This window comes from Arachis ipaensis, chromosome B08, assembly GCF_000816755.2.
Source record: "Arachis ipaensis cultivar K30076 chromosome B08, Araip1.1, whole genome shotgun sequence".
Taxonomy (NCBI): Eukaryota; Viridiplantae; Streptophyta; class Magnoliopsida; order Fabales; family Fabaceae; genus Arachis; species Arachis ipaensis.
In genome coordinates, this window is record NC_029792.2 from 10,613,770 (window position 1) to 10,623,051 (window position 9,282).

The following is a 9,282-nucleotide window of genomic DNA, read 5'->3' on the forward strand; positions in this document are numbered from 1 at the left end:
TTTTGGTGGAACACCAAACTTAGAATCCTTCATTCTCCCTTATATTGTTTTGGTGTGCAACACCCAACTTAGATCCTTGCAATACAGACAAAACTATTCAACCTTTTTATTGAAACAGCTATGAAAAGAAAACTACCTCAGGTTGGGTTGCCTCCCAACAAGCGCTTCTTTATTGTCACTAGCTTGACATCTCGTTCTTTGATCATGGAGGCTGAAAAGCATAGTGCCTCAGCTTTTCTCCTCTTACTGTGAACTTCCTTCCGGTCTCCTTTTTGATGATCTCTAGGTGTTCAAGTGAAAGGACCCGGTTCACAGTGTAGTATTCAGATGATTGTGGGGACACCTTCATTGGTTGGGTGTTTAACACTACTTTATCCCCTGGTGAAAAGCCTTCAGTAGGGATCTTCTTGTTTCTCCACCCTCTTGGCCTCTTCTTCTTTTCTTTCTCAAAAGATACTCCCTACCTTGGTGGTTCCGTATCTGAGATGTTGAATTTCTCATCTGGAGGTTTTGGATCTAGTTCCTCCTTGATTTCTTTGGTCTGTTGCACCATCTCTACTTCTTTCAAGCATGGATTTGGAAGTCTTGGAGCTAACTCATTGACTACCTCCTTCAAACTTTGATCTCTGGCCTTATCCTCCGTACACTCTTCTTCTTGAGTGGGCTCATGTGGGGTTAAAAATTCTCTCCGGAAAAGCTCTCCTAAAACTTAAATCCTAAGCTATTTATACACTTTCTTCAAATGGTCTTCAAGCCTTGAATTGGACCTTTGCTCTTGATGGAATTGGGTTGATAAAGGCCTTGGTTGATTGCTCTTGGAGTTGGAGAAAGATCCATTGTGAACCGGGTTGAAATCATGAAAGTTTGAGTAAAAGTTTGAGGCAAACTTTTACTCAAACTTTTTATACCAGATGGCTTCACTTGCTGCTACCAACGTTTGGGCTAAAGTTTGAGGTCAAACTTTTGCTCAAACGTTGGCCCCCTTGTGTATATGTGTGGCGCCAACGTTTGCCAAAAAGTTTGAGGCAAACGTTGGCGCAAGCTTTTCTCCCAAAAGTTTGAGCTAAAGTTTGAGGCAAACTTTGGCTCAAGCTTTTTTTCTCTAGCATGTTTTCAACTCTTCTAAAAGTTTGAGCTAAAGTTTGAGGCAAACTTTGGCTCAAACTTTTTGTTCTCTCTTGCTCCTAGCCATTCCTTCTTCCTTCAACCTTCTTCAAAACTCTTTCCACCTATCATCAATCAATCAAAACAATCAAAGCTATGCCCCAAATCATGAGATTGTGTTTCTTTCATAATATATGACAATTATGGCATAAAATCTCATGAAAGTGCATGAATTCATACATGGTTGATTGAATCAAAGGAAACATGGAAATCTACCCAATTGGCTTGCTTATGGCTTAAGAAAGTGCATAAAATCAATTGAAAACAAAAGAAAAAGGCTAGTGAAACTAGGCTAAGATGACTTGTCATCATATTCTTTGATTAGAGAGTGTTGTGAGGTGTAGTTAGATATTTGCTTTGAGAGAGTGTGGGTGTACTGGGGTGCCAGTGTTAGAGAGAAAGAAGTCTATATGTTGTAACAATTTTCACATAGTGATATTCTCTAGTTGTCATTTGATAACGGCCGTGGTTTTTTCTCCGGTAATTGGAGTTTCCACGTTAAATTCTTGTGTTGTGATTGTGTCTATTTTATTTCTCTGTCAAAGGTGTTTTCTCAAGGGGGAATGGTGTCTTATTCCCAACAGAGAGAAAAGAAGAAGAAGAAGCGTTAGGAATTCGGAACTTTGAACTACTGGGGCCAAAATTAATTATATAATGGGGCAATTATGGTATTTCACTCAGAATTACTACTTATTTTTTAAAATCTCACTGGGGCAGTTGCCCGCACTAGCTTATAAATAAATCCGTCCCTGACTGGTGACGAACCGCGATGGAAAACTGAGATGGTAGTGACGATGAACCGAGACATTAGCACTGAACAGAGATCAATGGTGTGTATGAATTTTCTGGTTTTGCAATTTTTTTGAGGATTTGTTCTCATTTTTGGGATTTTACAATCTTTTGTAATTTCTGCTTCTTACTATGCTAGAGTTTGCTTTTTTTATTTTGCATTTTGCTTTATTTGCATCTTGCTTTGTTAGGGTTTGTTAGTTGTTATTAGCGTTATTCTCTCATTGGAAACTAAGTACCAGCATGTTTGGTAGTTATTATTAGTGTTATTCTTGAGAAAGCTGGATTACTTTCTTGGGATAAACTGATTATTATGAATTAAATTACATGTTGAATGGCATGCATTTACGATAGATATCATGAAATAATTATTAGTAGATTGGTTTATCTAGTCATAACTTGACCTTCATGCTACTCTCTGATGATCTGATCATAACTTGCCAGAGTGAATTTACAATATTTTAATCTGGTCTTGTTAGTTAAGCATGACTGTTTTCGTGTGGCAATTCTCTTTTTAAAATATCTAATATTTTGGTTTAGTTAATTTTTACTTATACCTTTCTTTTGTGCAAACTACCCCTGCTTGATGACCTTTGAGAATGATGAAAGTTAAGAAATAAAACTAGCTAGGAAAGGGGCTAAGAAATCAAAGCTAGTTGCACCTTAGAAACGTAGCAATAATGAAGTGGTATGTCATATTTGCTATTCTGACTGTCAGTGAAACTTTGAATATGAATGGAGTAGCATATTGTGATATTGTCTTTAAAATTTAAGCTACTTTACTTTTACAACAGTATTTAAAGTCCCTTGATGAATTAAGATTATATGAGCAAGTACTCATTTCAAATGATTGAAATTATTTAAATGTAATATTTTTGTCATGATCATAATTAACTGTTTTTGTTATTTCACTTTTTTTAGAAGTGAGAGATCAGTTCTGATTCTCCAGATAAATATTCTATTGACAGTAAAATTTAGACTGTGAACAAATTGCCAAAGAGAAGTATGAGAATTTAGCTGCAAAGGAGGTATTAAGAGCACTTAAAACAAAGAAAACCCATATTTGATTGAATTAATTGATTGATTTTATTCAATATACAAACATAAAGATATAATTTCTACTGCTGTCTAAATATCATAATAATGAAGTTAATCTATTGTCTATATCCTTGATCTCCGAACCTAATTAATTATGATTGTTAGTTACTATAAGTCGCAGGTAGTATTAGATACTTTATATTTAAGGAGAATGGTTATAAACAAATAATATTATTTCTGCACATTAAAATAATTTGGTTATAAACTCCCAATATTGTTTCTGCATTCATAATTGCTAATGCTATGGAAGTTTCTTTCAAATCAGGAATGGCATCAATTGGAAGACATTTTTTATTTTATTTCCCAAGACTGCAGGACTTCTGCGGTACGGACATCTTGGACATGGAACAGATAATGAGGTATGCTCGTTATTTTGGTTTTATCAAGTGGTTGAATACTTTTGTTTGTTCTACCAATACTATGCAATATATAAGGCTAAAATTACAATTGTGTTTGTGTATCATATCTTTCTAGTGATTGACAACCATGCACTTGCAACATAGCATTTAATATTAAACTTTTTTTTTTCTCTACTAAAAAGTGAAAATTTTATTGTTATCATCATCCCTCCACAGTTTCTGTTTATCCTAGTAAATGGTTGAACAAAAGGTGCAACAAAGAACAGAAAACTTTATATATTTTACATTTATTTGCAGTATAATTTTAAGGACAGTTCTGTAAAATTAGTGTATGAATCCCAGCCATATCCTCGGATAATTGTTTGTCTGGTGAAACAATTGTCAAAGTGGTATGTGGGACAAATCACAAAAGTGTTTGTTTTTCTTATTTTTTATCTCAATTATTTAACCTTTTCTTTTATCTATTCATTATTACTTTTTGAATGTTTAGTGACAGTGGATAAGAATGTTTTTGTCTACACATGATTAATTCTTTATTTAGTTCAGTATCTTAACTCTATAATTCAAGTTATAACTGTCGATTATCCATCTGTGTAGCTTGGGATTTGGTGATTATGAAAGGTTTGTGCAGAATTTCAGATTAGTTGTCAATGTTTTGTAAAATACAAAGAAATCACAACAATATATATGATGATTCAATTCAAATTGATTTTATTTATTTATTTATTTATTTTGTTCTTCATTTTTATTCTGTTTTAGTTTACAAGTTTATGAATATATTCTTCATTTAGTTTATTTTTTTCATAAATACTATTATCACTTCTCATTAGTAACATTTATCATGTTTCATGGCAATATATTAGGACAACAGAGAGGAAAGCAAGCTTGATTCAACCAATGCCCATACTACAGAAGACAATTGAATATCTACTTTCTCTGCTAGATCAGTCCTATGATGAGAGACTTCTTGGTGCATATAAATTCTTGTGGAATAGAATGAGAACAATTCGAATGAACCTGAGAATGCAGCAAATTTTCAATCAAGGGGGCTATTACTATGCTTGAATACGTACTTTTTTATTTTTAACAAAAGTATAATAAAACCCAATTTTTCTCTTATTTAAGTGGACAAAGTTTCATACCCTATGAGGAAGACATCGAGTGAAGGCATCTTGGTCATGGTAACCCTACCTTCTTCTCCGGTTGCAGCATCAGTTTTTGGGGACATGCCCCGACTCAATTTGTTTAAAGAGGAGGAGGAAGAAGAATAGGAGCTAAATAACTAGCTAGCTAGTAGTGTTCTGTTTGATTAAGGGTTCTAAATGAATGTGTTTGATAAAACCACTATGTATTCATTTATCTATTTTTATAATTGTGAATCAGTTTACTCTTGTTTAATTTAAACACTATAACATTATAAATATTTTTTAAGTTTAATTATTCTGCGGGTTCCTATAGTTTCACCGAATTTTTAATTAGGTCCTTATACTTTTTTTTCTTTTTAATTAGGTCCCTGTATGTTAATTTTTTTTTCAATTAAGTCCCTGCCGTCAGTATTACGTTTAACATAACAGAATATTCTTGGTAAAAAAAGAATATTCCTCTCATTTAGCTGGAGTGGCCAGGTGAACTAATATGAATTTTTCCCAAATACCAAAAGCACCCCTCACATTTCATCCCAAAGAAAAAAAAAACCCTAAGTTGCTCTCGTCTCCTCCTGTGTCTCCTGCGTCTTCTGCGTTGGTCCGTCGGCGGCGTCTGTGTCTGGCATCAACTGCAACGAATGCGTGGTGGTGTGCTGTTCGTTGCCTCCTTCCCTCTCGCTTGTCCGTCCAAGGCGTCGCCGTTCCTCGCGGTGAAGTCCCTCGCCTGGCGTCACCGCGCTGCACGTGCCGAGCCTCGTAGCGCTTGGCCTCCCGTCTCCGCATTGTGCCTCTACTCCTTCTCCCTGCACTCGAATTGTCTGCAAACAGGTAACAAAAAAAAACCTCTTTTTGTTTTCAGTTTTAAAATTTGATATTTATGCTAATTTTATTTCTTTAAAATTATGGCATTGGTTGATTATGTATTTGTTGAATTGATTTCTAGATTGTTTTGATTTAATGGTTTAGTTAGGGTTTAGGGTATCAATATTTATGTATAAGGATTGTTTTGATTTAATGGTTTGCAATAATTTAGTTTTGTTTCTCTTAACAGTGTTAATTGATTTGGAGTGTTACTCTCAAATTTGCAAATTGCTCTAGAAAATACATAATTCGACGATTTTTTTTTAACATATAAACATTATCGATTTGACCTTATATATCATGCTCTCCAAAGTCATGATCATTCATAGATGGATATAGCTGATGATCATGATGAAGTATTGAATTTGAAGTGAAGTGTGTGTGTGCGCGTGCATTAAGTGAATTGTGTGTTCATATTATTGTTTGGTCAAAGTGAATTATGTGCTCATATTAAGTCAATTGAAAATATTGATCATATTGGTCTGGTCTTTGAAAACTCCACACCCACTCATTAACAGTAATGCTAATATGCTGCCTAAGCTCTAATTTGGGAGTATTGGTATCTAATATCTATATCTCTTTTCTTTGGGGTTTTATTTCTTGTTTGTTTTCTTTTCATTGGATGATTCATCTTGTATCATTGCTTTTAAATTGATTGGTGCTAATAACAAGCTTCTTGGATTTATTTTTTGTTTACTTTTCTTTTCTGTTCTTTTCTTTAAGCAAGATAGAAAAAGCAATAATAGTTTACATATAGCAACTGCAGATAATATAGACATAATAGAAGGTATTATCCTAATTTAATTATGTCAGATATTTTACAAATTTGAATATACAAACTGCTGTTTTACTATTTTCTAATCAAAATTATAGGGTGTTTGATGTGTTTAGTGGATTACGTTGTCATAGTATAACATATGACATATGGTGTGTGAAAATAGATTATAAATTATGCTGTGTTATAAATTGCTGTTTTATCAATGTGGATTGCAAATAGATTATGCTGCCTTATAAATAGATTATAACAGGATTATAAATTGATTATGCTGTGTTATAAATAAATTCTCAGGCTCCAACCATAGCCACCTCACAACAAGCCTTACCTCTTGAAGGGTCAGCCTCCCAGCCTCCCCTAGTTGTGGCAAGTGCAAATTCTCAACAACCACCTAAAGCATCTTCTCAACTTTTATTCAAGACAAAGGTGTTTGGTATGAGGAGAAATGGGCGGCTAAAGTTAGGAGTGAGGAAGCAAAAAGGGGCACCTACTCTACATATAGACCTAAGTGATGACTGAAGTATGATTAAATTTATAGTTAGGGTTGTTGGGGTTGCTATTATATAGTATATTTTGTTTTCAATTGTGTCTCTGTGGCCACTGTTTATTATGTGGATAGGACCACTATTTTGATATTTTGGAATTAGGTTGGACCACTTTTAATTGTTGCACTTCTTGGACCTTTATTTTGGACTAGGTATGTGGCATATATGACCACTTATGCTGTGATATTTTGTGTAAGTAAGAGGTACAGAAACACTTATTTAATGAAAATATATGTGGCATATTATCTGGCCATTTTTTCTGCAAGTTGTTGTCAATTGTGAAACTTTAAATATTCACATTGATAAAGTTTCTTTCCAACTATCATTTTATTGTTATACACACACAAAATACATCAAAATGCAAAATTCATTCAAACTAAACATAATTAGCTTTAATTGGATTGAAGCCATAGATCCTTTTACATAAAATTTCATAGCACAGATAACTCTAAAATCTTGCAAACCACATTTCAATTATTAAGACTAGCAAAAACATAAATAGCATATATTGCATTTTACATTGAATTTTCATATTGTCATCTAATCTCCCAACTTGTTCTTGGAAAATATTGAACTCATCACATAATCTACCCACACAAGCATCTATTTCTCTGACTTTAACAATTAATCTCTCCATTTCCACGTTTAGTCTCTCTATCTTTCTTTCTTGTGCATCCAATTTTCACATTTCACCCTCCAACTTAGCAGAATTTTGTGTTCCAACAACTCCAACAGCAGCAGCAGACACGTTACTTCTTGCACTAACTTCATCAACCCACTCAAAAAATTTGCATCTTCTGTTAGGGAAAGAAATAAATCTTCTATTAGGATTTTTTGTTGTTCCTGAAATTTGAAGACTTAGAGTGTCACCACAAAAACAGTGAACCCGCCATTTCTTTTCCTTTGGCCACTCATTCTTTGCATCGTCATCAACCTCAATCCACTCAAAATCATCAATTCACTCAAAAGTTGCATTTTGGTATCTTCCCACAAGTAACATACCTCCTACCATGGTCAGAAACGGCTGAGGAACGGCAGATTGTTACTGCCTCTCCACAGAAACACAGATGTCTTCTTTCCTTTGGGTTGGAGCTCCTGGAAACACAGCTTCCCGAAGAGAGAATGAATGAGGTTCCTTGACTTTGAGCCATAAATTTGGAGAAGATAAAAATTGAAAATGAAAAACGGAGAAGAAGAGAAACCTCAAATAACTCAGACACAGATCTGTTTATCGGGAGAAGAAAGGGGTAAATAAGTCATTTCACAACTCACTAACGTTTTTTTTAACGTTAAACGTTAATAGGGACTTAATTGAAAAAAAAATTCACGTATAGGGACCCAATTGAAAAGAAAAAAAGTATAGGGACCTAATTGAAAATTTGGTGAAACTATAGGGACCTGCAGAGTAATTAAATAATTTTGAGAATGTTGATAAAGATTAAGTTGTTTATCACGATGGTTTATTAGCAAAAATGAAATAGTGTTGAGAACTGATAGATGTATAGTTGATTAATGATTTTTATTAGAAGATATTTATGTAGGATATAATATTTTGATTTTTCGTAATATATTAGTAATAAACTTTAAGTGGTTTCATGCATATTCTGATATGAATATGCTTAATTTAGTGTGAGATGTATGAATATTTTAAATTATGTTTATTTCTATTTCAATACTTTTGGTTCATTATAAATATATTTTGTTAAAAGATCATTTTTATTATTTAACGATTTGAAGCAGATATAAAAATTTAAATTTAAAGAACTCTTCTTCTCGCATAATTTTAATTGCTAAAAATTTTTTTTTTTAATTTTATATTCAATATCTTAAATTATCTTTTGTTTCATTATTTTTTTAAAATTTTTTATTTTTATTTTCATTTTTTTACCATTCTCCACACATGTATTTATCGTATTTTTTTTCATTAAATGAAATAAAGATAGGAAGGGAGTACTACATGTACTCCATACAACAAAAAAGAAACAATATGGGTAGAAGTTATGTATAGAATAAAGAGGTAATTGTACCAAAAATAAAGAAAAATTAACTGTAATTATATTTTTGATCAAATTTTAAGACGACAGTTATATTAATCACTATTTATTAATAGGGTTAAGATGGAAAAGTGAAAATTAGACATCAAACTCTCCTATTCCTTTTATATATATATATATAGAAAATAAAAAAAAAAATTGAAGAACATAGGCTACACTTATATAGAATAGTTATGGTATACAATGTAACTACGCTTTAAAGGTGATGTAGTAGCAAAGATAAGTGTAACCTATTCTAGTAAGTATGGAAGTTGTTGAAAGCGTAACCTTTGATCTGAACAACATCACTTAAAAAACGCACCATATTTTTAAACGCTAAAAGTATAATTTTTGATATAAAAGAGCGTAACCTTTGAGAATAGACATTCTCCACTAAAACGTCTCCAAAGCAAAAAGAGTGTAACCTTGGCCAAAGACATAATTTTTTTTTTACATTTTTAGCTATAATTTTTAAATGTAGTTAAATGAGTATTTTTTTGCAATGATATTTTT

General features: G+C 32.7%; 1 long non-coding RNA gene across 1 annotated transcript in view; it reads left to right on the forward strand.

Annotated features, from left to right (window-relative positions):
- Nucleotides 3,328–9,282, forward strand: part of LOC110265693 — a 7,020-nt gene continuing 1,065 nt past the window's right edge. The window contains exons 1-2 of the long non-coding RNA XR_002351906.1: nt 3,328–3,410; nt 3,708–4,802. This is a non-coding gene — a long non-coding RNA (uncharacterized LOC110265693). The remainder of the gene's footprint in view (nt 3,411–3,707; nt 4,803–9,282) is intronic.